A 14642-nucleotide genomic window follows, 5' to 3' on the forward strand; every position below is an offset into this window, starting at 1 on the left:
CGTGCTCATCTTAACAGCACAGCTCCTCCGTGTTTTTCTCGTCTGCACGCGCCTGTGGAGACACCACCTAGATCAAGATCAAGAATATTTCCACCCCCAAGAAGGCACGCCACACCCACCCAAGGTGACCAACCCCGGCCTGTGTCAGTGCGGCCTCCCTGGAATGTCACATAATTCCCGGGCGCGTGCTCCTTCTGTTTACCATCGCGTCGGCCGGCTTCACCCATGCTGTTGCATGAGGCAGTGACTTCTCATTTTTATGACTGTGTGGTACGCTATACCCAAAGGCCACCGCTGCAGTTCACTGGGAACAGAAACAGTTTTCAGTGCATCGTGCCTGGACTATGGGACTGCCGCATGGAGAGCTACGAACCTTGGCCCTCAATTCATCTGTACATAAAAATGACTTGAGGCGGATGCCATGCTTGGGCATGCAGCATGGAGACAGTCTGCATGGCCTTGTGAGACAAGCGTTTCTTCAACAGGACACGAGGATCCCTAACTGGGAAAGAAGAAATTGATATGTTGGACTTCATTAAAATTTACAACTTCTCTCCATCAAAAGATGCCCTTCAGGAAGTGAAAGGGCACCTCAGGCTGGGAGGAAATACTTGGGAAAGATTTCCTCCGTGCCTGCAATCTTGGCTTATCTCTCTCAGATGATTTACTAAGTACTTCAGCATGTACTCTTTTCCCTCTTCTTTTTCTCCTGAGATTCAGAAGACTCAGATGATTTAACTATAGGGTCTCAGGTTGGGCACGGTGGCTCACGCCTGTAATCCCAAGCACTTTGGAAGGCCAGGGTGGGAGGATTGCTTGAGTCCAGGAGTTCAAGACCAGCGTGGGCAACATGGCAAAACTCTGTCTCTACCAAAAAATGACACAAAACTTAGCCGGATGTGGTGGTGTGCCCGTAGTCCCAGCTATTCCAGAGGTTGAGGTGGAAGGATCACCTGAGACCAGGAGGTTGAGGCTGCAGTGAGCTATTATTGCACTACTGCATCCAGCCTGGGCAAAGGAGTGAGACCTTGTCTCAAAAAAAAAAAAAAAAAAAAAAAGAAACAAACAAACAACAACAACAACAACAAAAACCAAAAACCAAAAAACCAAACCAAAATGAAATCCCTGTAGGGTCTCAGTTGCTGACCAGGGCTTTTGCAGTCGTAATGATCCCACTTGAGATTCCCGCAGTCACGTTAATTCTGCCCGCAGGATTGCGAGGCAGGTGAGATCATTGTTCCCACCTTCCAGCTAAGGCAGCTGAGACTCGAGGAGGTGAAGGCACTTGCCAAGCTCACACAGCAACATCCCCAGCTGATGTTTTGGCTGGGCATACCTGGTACAGAGTAGGTGCTGAATACGTGCTTGGAAGTGGATTTCTCAGCCCCAGGGTTCCCCAAGCCTGTGCATGTGTGTTGCAGGCAGGGAGACTAAGTATCCAGGAGCGTTCCTAGCAGAAGACAATTTCCTCACTGGTTGTGAGTGCCAGACAAACACTGCAGGACACCCATAAGCTCACTCCTAATGCCAAGAAGCAACCAAGCCCCAAGACCACATCTCTGCCCTCAGCCTTAACCTTCTCTCATGGCCCAGGGACACCAAAGAGGGATGGCAGGACACCAACACAGTGATTGTTTTCCCTCCTGGGACTCTGGCCACTTTCCATCTGTAAGCAGTGCCCAGAACCACATCCAGCTCCAAGGTGAACACATGGCCACTGCAGAGGGGAGCTGGCTCCTGCCTCGCCAGGTCTCTAGGCAACTCCACCCTTCGGGGTGCATTGTGGCATAGAAGTGCTAACTGGTCCTCAGCCCCCACCTTCCATTCAGTACCTGGCATTTCCTGCTAGGCCCCCTGTGTCCTGTTCTTCCCAGCACGGCTGCTGTTCCAGAATCCGTAGCCCTCAGAAATAACAAAAGGCCAAAGGAAAGAGCGAGAGAGCCCATCTTGCAGAGTCACAGGGAGGACGGAGGTGATGCACGTAGGACCTGGATTCTGCAGAGCGCAGGGTGATTTGTTGACTGTGTGGCCTTGGGTGGGTTCCACAACCTCCCTGAATGTCTGGTACGGCTCTTTCCAAAGTTCATGACCAATCCCCTGCCCCTGCAAGCAGCCTGGGCTTGCAGGCCTATAATGGAGGGATGCCGTTAAGGACAGAACACAATAACGCTTGTGCCAGTGTAAACCATAAAGTATGGCGTCTTCATACATTTCATAAATATTTGCTGAGAAGCTTCTAAGTTCTGGGCGCTGGGAAGGAGCCAGAGATGACTACAGCACCTCAGGGAGCCCAAAGCCAAGGGGAGGAGCCAGGACAGGGCCTTGCCATCTGCCGCTCACCCCCATCCTGTGCTCTGGGGACCGCTGCATCCTCAGGCTGTGGACGAGAAAGCTGAGGGTCACCCAAACAAGAGGAGATGCTGGAGGTCACATAGTGAATATGCCTCGCTGGCCTTCCCATCTGGCATGTCTTCCTCTGCCCCTATCCAGGCAGGCTGGAGTTGGGTTTTGATGGAGGAGATTTTTGGTTAGGAAGATGGGAGTGGTGGTGGCAGTTTGGGGCCTGAGGGAGGGACAGGAAGCACCAGATCAGTTTTGTGGGCAGCAGGTAGGTCAATGTGGTCAAGACCCAATTGTCCCTAGGGTAGCAGGACAAGCAAGGGGACAAGCAGGGAGACAGGGTGCCAAAAGGCTCTGGGGAGCCTGAGGCCTCAGCCTGAAGCCACAGGAGTGTTGCCTGCACATCTGGCCAAACTGTAAGCTCTAAGCTGGGAACACACAGAGGAATTGAGCACTTCTCTGACCCAGGGAGCTCACCGCCTTGTCAAATAGCTCGAGGTGGAAAAGGGAAAGTGTGGGTGGTGGAGGAGCCCGGGAGCCTCTGGCCCAGCCTGGGCCGCAAGGAGGGCTTTTGTGGGGATGCAGGTCCTAGCCTGGATCTGAAAAGCTGAACAGGAGCCAGGTAGGTGGAAAGGGGTGTGGAGGACCCAGAAGGAGTGGCGACAGCAGAGGCCAAGGCTCTGCAGCTGGAGCCAGTGTCTGCGGTGGCAGGAAAGGTAAGAAGGGACTCAGCCCAGAGGAGAGAGGGAATACGCCCTGAGCAAGAGGAAAGATGCCTTTTCCTCGAGGTGAGAGCTGGGGGTGGGCAGAAGGAAGGAGAAGGCAGAAGGTGGTTTTGTGGATGCTGGGAGTGGGGTGCTGAGGACTGGATAGGGGATTGGGGTGACAAGAGGTACCTCTGTTCTCATTCCCACCATTCTCTGCCACCCCCCTACCCCACTGCTCCAACCATGTGGGTCCCCTGGTTGCCCTTCCAGCATAGCTGTACTCTCCTATCTCCAGGCCTTTGCGTGTGAGGTTCCCCTGGTCTAGAAAGCCTTCTCCCGTTGTCTGCAGGGCTCACTCCTAGTCATCACTCACCTGTGCTCGTGTCTCCTCTTCTTATGGGTCTTCCTTGGCCACCCCCTCTTCCATGACCTCCTGTTTATTCAGTGATTCAGGGAGTAGAATCAATAGGAGTGGGGGCAACTCGGACCTTCTCTTTTACTTTACTATATGTCCTTTTATGCTGTTTCAGTTTGTTTCAAAAATGAAATGTTTAGGTTTAAAAGAAATGAAGACTTTACCTTTCAGGTGATTTTTCCAACATGTGAAATGACACACAGGCAAGGGAGTTCTCCCAGCATGGTTTGCTCCAGCGAGAGATCAGAGCGCCCTAAGTGAACGCCAGCGCTGGTGTTGCGAAACAGGCAGCGGGGCCTCCATGTAAGGGAATCCTGTTGACAGTAAAACAGAGTCAGGCGGCTGCAAGGTTCAGGCACGGTGCAGGGCATACAAAGCCCTCGCCGGGGTACGGGCAGCATCACATGCTCCCATTTGTGTAAATGATGTTTAGAGTGTCTCTGGACCAGACACACGACAACCAGCAGCAGCAGCTGCCTCTGGGCAACGGAACCAGTGTCCTGGGCTCGCAGGTGGGAGGGGAATGACTTTCTCTTTATGTTCTTTGGTACCCTTAAGATTTTGTACGGAACCTCCTCAAAAATAACTAGATAGACGGAAGTTTAACAACAATTTGTTTTTAAAGCATATAAAAGTTTTAGAGAGAATTCTTTTTGAAAGGCATGGGGGAAGGGAGATAAAGGATGACAGATTTTTGTTGCAAGCACTGACGCACTCTTTGACCAGTGGGTAAGTCACTGGCTGTCTCTGAGCATCAGTTTCTGCCAAGTGTAAAATGAGCCAAGTCTCCCTGCTCAACGTGAGCAGTGTCACACAGCTCCGGGGGGTGCCATTCACATTGCAGTCCATGTGACTGGTCCCCTTGCAATTGTGCAGTGCGCAATGTAGGCAACTGGAGGAGGTGGCTTGGATATGAGGCGGAAATGGGAGAGCGGACGGGAGAGAGCCTGGATGTCATGAGAGGTAGGGTGTGCACATGTGAGTGTGTGGAATGTGGCAGTGCGTTCCTCTGAGTGGGTGTGTACTTTCTGCTGATGTGAGTCCTGCAGACACAGGCTGAGGAAAAGAGATCACCTTCTCTTTCCCAGGCTCAGGCTCCTGAGTCTTCCAGAGCCAGGACCGAGAAGAGAAAGGTCCACCCCGCTGGGTGCTGGGGCTTCCCACTCCATCTTCCAAGGGCCCGCCATCCAGCAAGCTGTTTCTTCAGGCTCTTCCCATGTTGGCTCAGAACCTCTGTCCCCAGGGTTAGGGTAGGAGAGAATTCCTCACACCAGGATGCTTTCTGCTTTTCCAAGTACAGAGTCAGAGCTAACCTGACTCAAATTCCAGCCCTGACTCTCTCTTTGTCACTTGATTAGAAACAGCTCTGACATTCTCTATCCCTGGGACCTTGGGCAAGGACCTTCACATCTCTGAGCCTTAGTTTTCTCATCTGTGAAATGGAGGCAGAGATCATGGCCACCGCATAGTGCTGCTGTGAGGGTTAAATGTCCAATGAGGTTTGACAGGTGGAGTGACTCATGCCTGTAATCCCAGAGCTTTGGGCGGCCAACGTGGGAGGATCACTTAAGGCCAGGAGATCGGGTCTGGGCAACACAGAGAGACCCTGTCCCTACCAAAAAAAAAAAAAAAAAAAAAAAAGGCAGGGCACGGTGGTGTGGACCTGTGGTCTCAGCTACTGAGGAGGCTGAGGTGGGAAGATCCCTTGAGCTCAGGAGTTCAAGGCTGCAGTGAGCTATGATCGTGCCACACTGCATTGCAGCCTGGGTGACAGAGTGAGATCTTGTCTCAGAAAAAAAATTTTTTTAATGTCCAGTGAGGTCAAGCACATAATAGGTACTCAGTCAATGCCAATTCCCAATATTAGCTCCTATGGACTCTTGGGTACTTCTTATACACGTGTGGTGGGCTATGTTGATACAGACATAAAGCACCTGGAAGGAAACATAGCCCACACTCTCAGCAGTGGTCGTCTGGGGAATAGGAGGGTGCTATTGAGTGCATGCATGATTTTAAACTCAGTAAAGCTGTTTTCATTCTGAAAACGAAGAAATAAAGTGCATAAAGCGAACAGGTGAAGCACGAAGGAATTTTAGGGTAGTGAAACGACCTTGTGTGATCTAGCCATGGCAGACACATGTCATAATACATTTGCTCAAACCTATAGAATGTGCAACACCCAGAGTAAGCCTCACATAGACTAGCCTATAGAGTCGGGGTGATGATGATGTTGTTAAGGTAGGTTCGCTGATTAACAAGTGCAGCTGCTGCTGCCTCATGTTGTTGGCGAGGACACTGTGTATGGGGTGGGGGTGGGTGTTGGTGGTGGGGACACTGTATGTGGGGTGGGGGTGGGTGTTGATGATGGGGACACTGTGTGTGGGGCCTTCTACCCTGGCCAGCTGGGGACCTGACACAAGGCCGTGCTCGTAAACATTTGGGACCTTTCTTATCTGGCCTGGGCTCTCTCATGAACCACACTGCCCCTTCCACAGTCAGGGGATCTGGGCACCGCCCTCTTGTGTAGGAAGAAGATGGCACCCCTTACACCCTCAGCAGGGAGAGGGGTCTCTCAGGTCAAGACCATGGGTAGAGGAGGGGGACATCTGTGTGTAGAGGACCCCAGCTAGCCAGCCAGCCTGGGGCCAGTTCCTGCGGGCCCCAACTGATCCCCAGGATGACCTTCAATTATGTGCCAGCAGGGTGGGTCAGAGAGAGCCACACAGCCCCTACTGGGCACATAGATGGGCACTTCTCCAAGGCCTCACAGTTAACCTCAGGATGGGGGTGCAGGGGGCAGGAGACCAATGCCCATCATCCTTCTCAGGTGGTAGAGAGTGGCCTCTGCCCCCGATTGTTGTGTGACCTTGTGTGGCTGGCATCCTCTCTGGCCCATCAGGTTCTGTTGATCTGGGATCCTGAAAAACCCCAGGGGCTTTCTGGGCTGAGCCAGGGGTCTGCATGGCAGGGAGGTGGAGCAAAGGTCTCCAGAGTGGGCTGGGGCCAAACCTGGGAGACTTCCAGACAAGTGCCAAGGTGCCCACCCCTCAGATGTGCTCCAAGCCTCCCTGGTAGCCTCTTGGTCCAGGCCTCTGGGGCTCATGAATGGAGGAGCCAGCAGGTGTACAGGGGAGATGGCAAGACCACCAGGACTTGACAGAAAACAAGACACAGGTATCTTCTGCCAGGCTGCCTGGCCTGAAATCTACAAGAGGAGGAACATTTACAGGAAGTGACTCTTCTGGGCTCCTTCACCTGAACCCTGAGACAGGAAGCAGGCTCTGGCCAGTTTGGTGTGGTAGGTGGGTGGGGACCTGAGCCCCACTTTTAATCCAACTCCTCCTCTACCCTGCTGAGTGCCTTTCGGTGCAGCACTTCCCTGGTGGAGCCTCACTCTGCGGTCACAGACAGTAAGCGCCCTGTCCATCTAAGACGGAGAAGTCCACCCTGGAGCGACAGACACCTTCAGGAATGGCTGGTAGTGACCTTGGCTAAGAGTCTGTTCAAACAGGCATGGGCTGGAGTCCTGGCTTGTCCACTTGAGCAACTGGGTCATCATGGGCAAGTGACCTCCCCTCCTGGAGACTCAGTCTTCATCTGTAAAATGGGGATGATACAAGTGCCCCTGCTGGAGAGATGTAAGGAGCTGATGTGAGCCTAGGTGTCAGTTGCTGGAACATTTAAGCCCTCAGTCAGCCATGGCCCTGTTCCTATCCTTCCTATTGACAACGGCCATTGTGTTATGATTTTTAGTAGCAATAATCCTATTATCACCCTGCCTTCATTTCCTCACCTCTAAAATGGGGACAATAAGCGGGCGACATCATGGTGTTGCTAGGAAGGTTGAGTGCTTAGAACAGGGCCTGGCACAGCATGAGCCCTCCGTAAATGACCGTCATTCCTATGATTACTATCATTGTTATAGTCTTCTTAAAGCTAGAAACGCTCAACAAGCCAGCACAGGTTCTCAGGAAGCCGGCATTCCTACTCCTGAAGTGGGAAAGGGAGGTTCAGGGCAACGAAGCCACGTGCCTGACCACACAGCGGGATGCGCTCCACGGCCTCCACCCCAAGGGCAGCCCCCACCCGCATCCCCTGCCCATCTGCGGGCGTCGGTGCCTCCAGGAGCTGGCATCGGCCCAGGCGGCGGGCCAGGGAGGGAGCGGGCGGAGAGCGCACGCGGGGCTGCACGTGGGGGCGCGCGCCAGGAGGGGCCGCACGTGTCCGCCCACGCGGGGCCAGGAGGGTCCAGGCCTGCGGGCTTCCCGGGCGTTCTCACGGCTCTGCGTGGGCGGCTGCCCGAGCGCTGGTGTTGGGGACGTGGAGGTGCTGCGGATGCCAGGTGAGAGGCATTGCTGTCCGCCACCCCCGCCAGCCCTCCCAAAATCCAGACTCTGTGAGTCAGAGCCCCCAGGGAAAAATCAGAGTGGCAGACACGAGCTGTGAAGTCATCCTTTCTTTCTTCCACCCCCACCCTCACTTCCTCAGCAACCCCTGTTGACCCTATTTAAAACTGATTGCAAAGCCAGCCACCTCTTCACGGCCCCCCCGCAGTCCCCAGGAATCCCTCCAGCCACCACCCTCTCCCAGGACTACCCAGTGGCCTCCTCACTCCGCCGGTTGTCCCGCTGCAGCAGGCAGTCAGGCTGCTGTGAGCCATCTTAACTGTAAAGAGGGTAGAAAAATGAGAAGAGGGATTGTTTGTGCTCATATTTGCATAAGGAAGCTATAATACCTTATCCTGGTAGTTAGGTGAGCCCAGTTTGGGGCCCACTTAAGAAAAATAAGGGAAAATTAGGTACCAAGATGATAAAAGGAATCATAGGAAATTAGAAATTTTAGAAAGCTTACAAGTGTCACGAACATCACAAAATCCAGAAAAATAACATTTTTATCAGTTGTCTGACCTACTTGTATCCTTTCTTCCCCAACATGTCATTCATCACCTTTATATTGATGACAATTTTGTCATATTCATAGAAAATTAAAAGATAATTCTGTCTTTCCTTTAATGTGGCCTATTGAATAAAGCTTAGGAAAGTTTCTTTCAGTTTCACAACTTGTACTTGGAAATGTTTTCTATAAACCCAGACACACACACACACACACACGCGCACACACACACACACGCAAGCACATTTTAGCACCATTGTCAAATTTGGAAAAACCTCCATGAAGCTTTTTCATATTTTGATTGGTTACAGATATCCTCACTGCTTTTAGTAAAACTATAAATCTGTGCCCTACAGACAGAAATTCTGATGAATTGCATTTTGTATAATCCTTCCCCAAAAGAAAAAAAACATATTGTGTATTTATTATATGCCCTGCATTACTGAGTACATTCCTGACAAGAGAGGGCTTTGTTTTGAAGTAGGCATGTGGATGATACACAGAGAAGCCAATCCTCCATTTACAGTCTTACCTAGTTAATGGTTGAAGGAATTTTCTATAGAGTAGCTTGTGACTCCTGTTATAATTTTTAGTAGCAATAATCATCCTATTGTTACTACCTATTTAGTAGTAATAATCATACTATTAGTAGCAATAATCATCCTGTGACATAAGCTGATGTCAGCCCGCTTATTGTCCCCATTTTAGAGGTGAGGAAATGGAGGCAGGGTGATAATAGGATGATTATTGCTACTAAAAATCATAACACAAGCCACAAGCTACTTTATAGAAAATTCCTTCAAAATTCCTTCAAAAACAGGTTTAGACCTGTTTTTCCTTCACTTTCTGCACACTTTCTGTGCTGGAGGGCAGAGAATAAATTCATATCATGATGGGAAGTAGGGGTCACCGTCTTTAAATCAAGATCCAGATTAGTTGGCAAACTGAGCGGTAGGATGGTCCTAGAAACCATAGACACCTGGTGGCTAGTGGTAACCTAACTATGCATGGAAGGACTTTGAACCTCATAAATTTAGCTCAGTAAACCCAAACTCAATGTATTCTCAACTCTACTAAACCTAAGCTGGGTCCGCAAAATGCCCACAGCCACTCCAGTGCTAATCAGGATGAGAGAAAGAGCCAAAGATGGGATTCAGAGTAGAAAGTGACAGTGATTTTAGCTGTTCACAGGTAAACTATATTACTTTTGCTAATTTTACGTGTGAGACAGTGGGGGACCATACCTGGGGATGAGCCTGTGTGTGAAACTGTGAAGCTTAAGTTTTTGAACTTTATCATAAATCCAGTCCTGTGCCACATGTTCCTTATCTGTAAAATAAGGATAATTATAATACCACTACCTGTTTCGTAAGTAAGTTATTATATGCAAAACACTTAGAGCCATGACTAGCAAATACAGGCATAGCTCAGAGATACTGAAGGTTCTGTTCCTGCAATAAAGCCACCAATAAAGCTAGTATCACAATAAAGTGACTCACACAAGTCTTTTGGTGTCCCAGTACATAGAAAAGTTAATGTTTACATTATACTGTAATCAGTAGAGTGCAATAGCATTACACTGTACAGTGTGAAACAGGATTATGCCTAAAATAGCAGTACCCTACTGTGTGCAATAGTATTATGTCTAACAAACATACAGACCTTAATGTAAAACTACTGTATTGCCAAGAAATGCTAATTATCATCTGAGCCTTCAGCAAGTCCTAGTTTTTTTTGCTGGGAGAAGGTCTCTTGCCTCAACATTAATGGCTGCTGACTTATCAGGGTAGTGGTTGCTGAAGGTTGGGGTGACTGGCAATTTCTTAAAAAAAGACAACAATGGGCTGGGCATGGTGGCTCATGTCTGTAATCACAGCACTTTGGGAGGCCAAGGCAGGTGGATCATGAGGTCAGGAGATCGAGACCATCCTGGCTAACGTGGTAAAACCCCGTCTCTATTAAAAACACAAAAATTAGCCAGGCTTGGTGGCGGGCGCCTGTAGTCCCAGCTACTTGGGAGGCTGAGGCGGGAGAATCGCTTGAACTTGGGAGGCAGAGGTTACAGTGAGCCAAGATCACACCACTGCACACCAGCCTGGCAACAGAGAGAGACTCCGTCTCAGAAAAAAAAAAAAAAAAAAAGGCAAAAATGAAGTTTGCTCAATCAGTTGACTCTTCCTTTCATGAAAGATTTCTCTGTAGCCTGCGATGCTGTTTGGTAGTGTTTCACCCATAGGAGAACTTCTTTCAAAATTGTAGTAAATTCTCACAAACTGCTACCTTATCGACTAAGTTTATGTAATATTCTGAATTCTCTGTTGTCATTTCAACAATGTTCACAGCCTCGTCACAAGGAATAGATTCCATCTTAAGAAATTACTTTCTTAAGTAATTAAGAATTTATTTTCTCATCCCTCAGAAGCAACTTATCATCCACTTGACTTTTATCATGAGATTGCAGCAATTCAGTCCCATCTTCAAGCTCTACCTCTAATTCTAGTTCTCTTGCTTTTTCTACCACATCTACAGTTACTTCCTCCACTGGAGTTTTGAACCCTTCAAAGTCATCCACGAGGGTTTAAATCAACTTCTTACAAACTCCTGCTAATGTTGATATTTTGACCTGTTGCCATAAATCTTGCATGTCTGTAAGGCATCTAGAAGGATAACTTCTTTCCAGAAGGTTTTCAGTGTGCCTTGCCCGGATCCATCAGAGTACACACTATATATGGCAGCTATAACCTTCTGAAATGTGTTTCTTCAATAATAAGAAAGTCAAAATGACTCCTTGACCCATGGGCTGCAGAATGGATGTTGTGTTAGCAGGCATGAAAACAGCATTCATGTCCTTGCATGTCTCCGTCAGAGCTCTCAGGTGACCAGGTCTATTGTTAATGGGCAGTCATATTTGAAAGGAATATTTTTTTCCTGAGCAGTAGGTCAACAATGGGCTTAAATTATTCAATAAGCCATGCCGTAAACAGATGTGCTTTTATCCAGGCTCTGTTGTTCCATTTCTAGTGCACAGGCAGAGTAGAGTTAGCGTCATTCTTCAGGGCCCTACTGTTTTGGAAATGGTCAATGAGCATTGGCTTCAACTTAAAGTCATCAACTGCACTAGCCCCTATACAAGAGAGTTAGCCTGTCCTTTGAAGCTTTGTAGCCAAGCATTAACTTCTCTCTAGCTATGTAAGTCCTAGCTGGCATCTTCTTCCAGTGAAGGCTGTTTCATCTACATTGAAAACCTGTTGTTAGTGTCGCCACTTTCATCAATGATCTTAGTTAGTAGATCTGGACAACTCGATGCAGTTTCTACATCAGTACTTGCTGCTTTTCCTTGCACTTTTATGTTACAGAAATGGCTTCTTTCCTTAAATCTCTAAATCAACCTCTGTTAGCTTCCAACTTTTGTTTTGCAGCTTTCTCACCTCTCTGAGCCTACATAGAATTGTCGAGTAAGGGCCAGGTGCGGTGGTTCACGCCTGTAATCCCAGCACTTTGGGAGGCCGAGGCAGGTGGATCACTTGAGGTCAGGAGTTTAAGACCAGCCTGGCCAACATAGTGAAATCCCATCTCTAATAAAAATACAAAAATTAGCCGGGCGTGGTGGCACGTGCCTGTAGTCCCAGCTACTTAGGAGGCTGAGGCAGGAGAATCACTTGAACCAGGAGATGGAGGTTGAGGTGAGCTGAGATTGTGTCACTGCACTCCAGCCTGGGCAACAGAGTGAGACTCCGTCTCAAAAAAAAAAGGATGAGTTACAGCCTTGCTCTGGATTAGGCTTTGGCGTAAGGGAATGCTGCGGCTGGTTTGATCTTCCATCCAGACCACTCAAACTTACTCCATGTTAGCAACAAGGCTGCTTTACTGTCTCTTTGTTTGTGAATTCACTAGAGTAACAGTTTTAATTTCTTTTGAAGACTTTTCCTTTGCATTCACAGTTGACTATTTGGTACAAAGGCCTCACTTTTAGTCAGTCTTGGCTTTCGAGGTGCGTCCCTCACTAAGCTTAATCATTTCTACCGTTTGGTTTAAAGTGAAAGATGTATGACTGCTTCTTTCACTTGAACACTTAGAGGCCATCGTGCAGTTATTAATTGGCCTAACTTCAATATTGTTGTGTTTCAGGAAATAGGGAGGCCTGGGGTGAGGGAGAGAGATGGAGGAACTGCCAGTTGGTGGGGAGCAGGCAGAACACACACATCTATAGATTAAGTTCACTGTCTTTCATGGGCACTGTTCATGGTGCCCACAAATGATTGCAATAGTAACATCAAAGATCACTGATCACAGATCACCATAACAGATATAGTAATACTGAAAAAAGTTTGAAATATTGTGAGAATTACCGAGACATGATACGGAGACACGAAGCGCGCGCACACTGTTGAAAACAATGGCGCTGAGAGACTCGTTCGACACAGGGTTGCCAGAAACTTTCCATTTGTCGAAAACACAATGTCTGTGAAGTGCTATAAAGTGAAGCCCAATAAAACAATAAAGGCATGCCTGTCATCACAGATGCTAGGTAAACATTTGCCAAATTAACGAATGATGAAAGACACTTGTAAACTGTAAAGTGCCATTCAAATTCCTTAGTCCAGCTAACAGCCGGCAGAAGCCAAACCAATTCATTGGGATGCTCACATAGCAGATTTTTTAAAGTGTGGCTTGAAGAAGGGAAGTAAGCTTGTCTGCAGCAGCGGCAGAGTCTGCAGGCCTCCCCGGAGGGTGGGGTGGACTGTGAGAAGGCTGTGGTCATTCAGCCTCCACTCACAGCCTCAGGAATGAGGACTCCCTGCCTCTGGGGACAGTGGCTCCTTGGTCATCTAAAATCTCTCCCACCCCTGACTCCCATGCTGCCTTCATATTTTTCTCCCAGGGTCAAAGAGAAGAGGATCCAAGCCAACAGACAGACATTCAGAAAGATGAGAAGTGGGGAAGGTTAAAAGTCACCCCAGCCTTGAAAACAGAAAGAACAAGATGTTCAAAGCTCTCTGCAGAGTAAGCAAGGGGATAAGGAAGAGAGTGGGAAGTCATTTAGTGGAACATGAGAGAAATGTGGACAAAAGGAGAGGCAATCCGCGGAGAGAAAAAGTGGGGGAGTGGGGAAGGATGAAGCTGAGAGGGGCTCCTAAGTGTGGAAGATGCTGACTTCTGCATTCTCACAAAGTGCGGTCATTCATCAGCATCCTCTGTCGGACACCTGTCGTTTGGACTACAGTAGTGAGCAAGACAGACAAAAATCTCTGCCCTTGTGGAGCTTAACTTTTGGTGGTGGAGACAGAAAAGAAACAAGCAGAGGATGAAAGTGTATGAAAGCAGTAAGGACAATGCAGAAAGTTGAAGTAGAGTGAGGTTGTTGGAGGCACCAGGGGCTATTTTCCATCTAGGAGGCAACATTCATGCTGAGGCCTGAATGAGGATAAACAGCCAGTCAAGGAAAGATGAGGGAAGAGTGTTCCAGGAAGAGGAGTGGTGAGTGCAAAGGCCCTGGGGTAGGAATGGGCTTGGTGTGTTCAAGGGGAGGAGTAGGGAGAGCCCAGACAGTGTGGCAGGGCATGAGTGGGACTAGGGGGCAGGGCGTCAGACACAGGATTTTTAGTCAGGGTAAGGGATTGGAATTTTGTTCTAAGTACATAGGATTTCAAAGAAAATATCACATTCCACACACTGCCGGGGTACTTTAAAAGTAGTATCGAGAGAGAAATCAGTCATTCATAGAGGGTTCGTTGTGAGCAGGCTCTGGGACAGGGTCTCTCGCAGTCTTTTCTCCATGTCATTCTTACTGCTAACAGAGCTAGAAAGCTGCTGAGTTCAAGTCTGGCATATGTTCCACTGTAACACAACTTCACAGGCTCTCCTAAAATGAATGTGGATTCCTTACAGTTAATAAAGTGCTTTTATATGCACCTTACCTCATGCACTCTTACGGAGTGCTGTCACCTCTTTGCAATGGACTTTGCAATGTTTCTGAGACCTTGAATGGGGAGTCACAGCTCTGCAGCTGCTCTTTATCCTCAGCTTTCAGCAGCTTCTCTCTAAACAGGATCACTATTGATGTGAACTTGGAGTTGGATACAGTCAGCATCGGTGGAAGTTAGAGGCAGGTCGCTGCAAGCCCATGTGGTGTCTTTGCGCAAATCAGAAAACGGCTCCCTTTGCTCAGGATACTTCTAGCTTCCAAAAAAAGTTGTAATCATTATTTTGTTAGAGTGTCCTTTGCAGCCATCTGCAAAAAAATTACCTCTGTGTGTATGTGAACCTACACTATTATTGATATGAGA

Source organism: Papio anubis, chromosome 2, assembly GCF_008728515.1.
Source record: "Papio anubis isolate 15944 chromosome 2, Panubis1.0, whole genome shotgun sequence".
Taxonomy (NCBI): domain Eukaryota; kingdom Metazoa; phylum Chordata; class Mammalia; order Primates; family Cercopithecidae; genus Papio; species Papio anubis.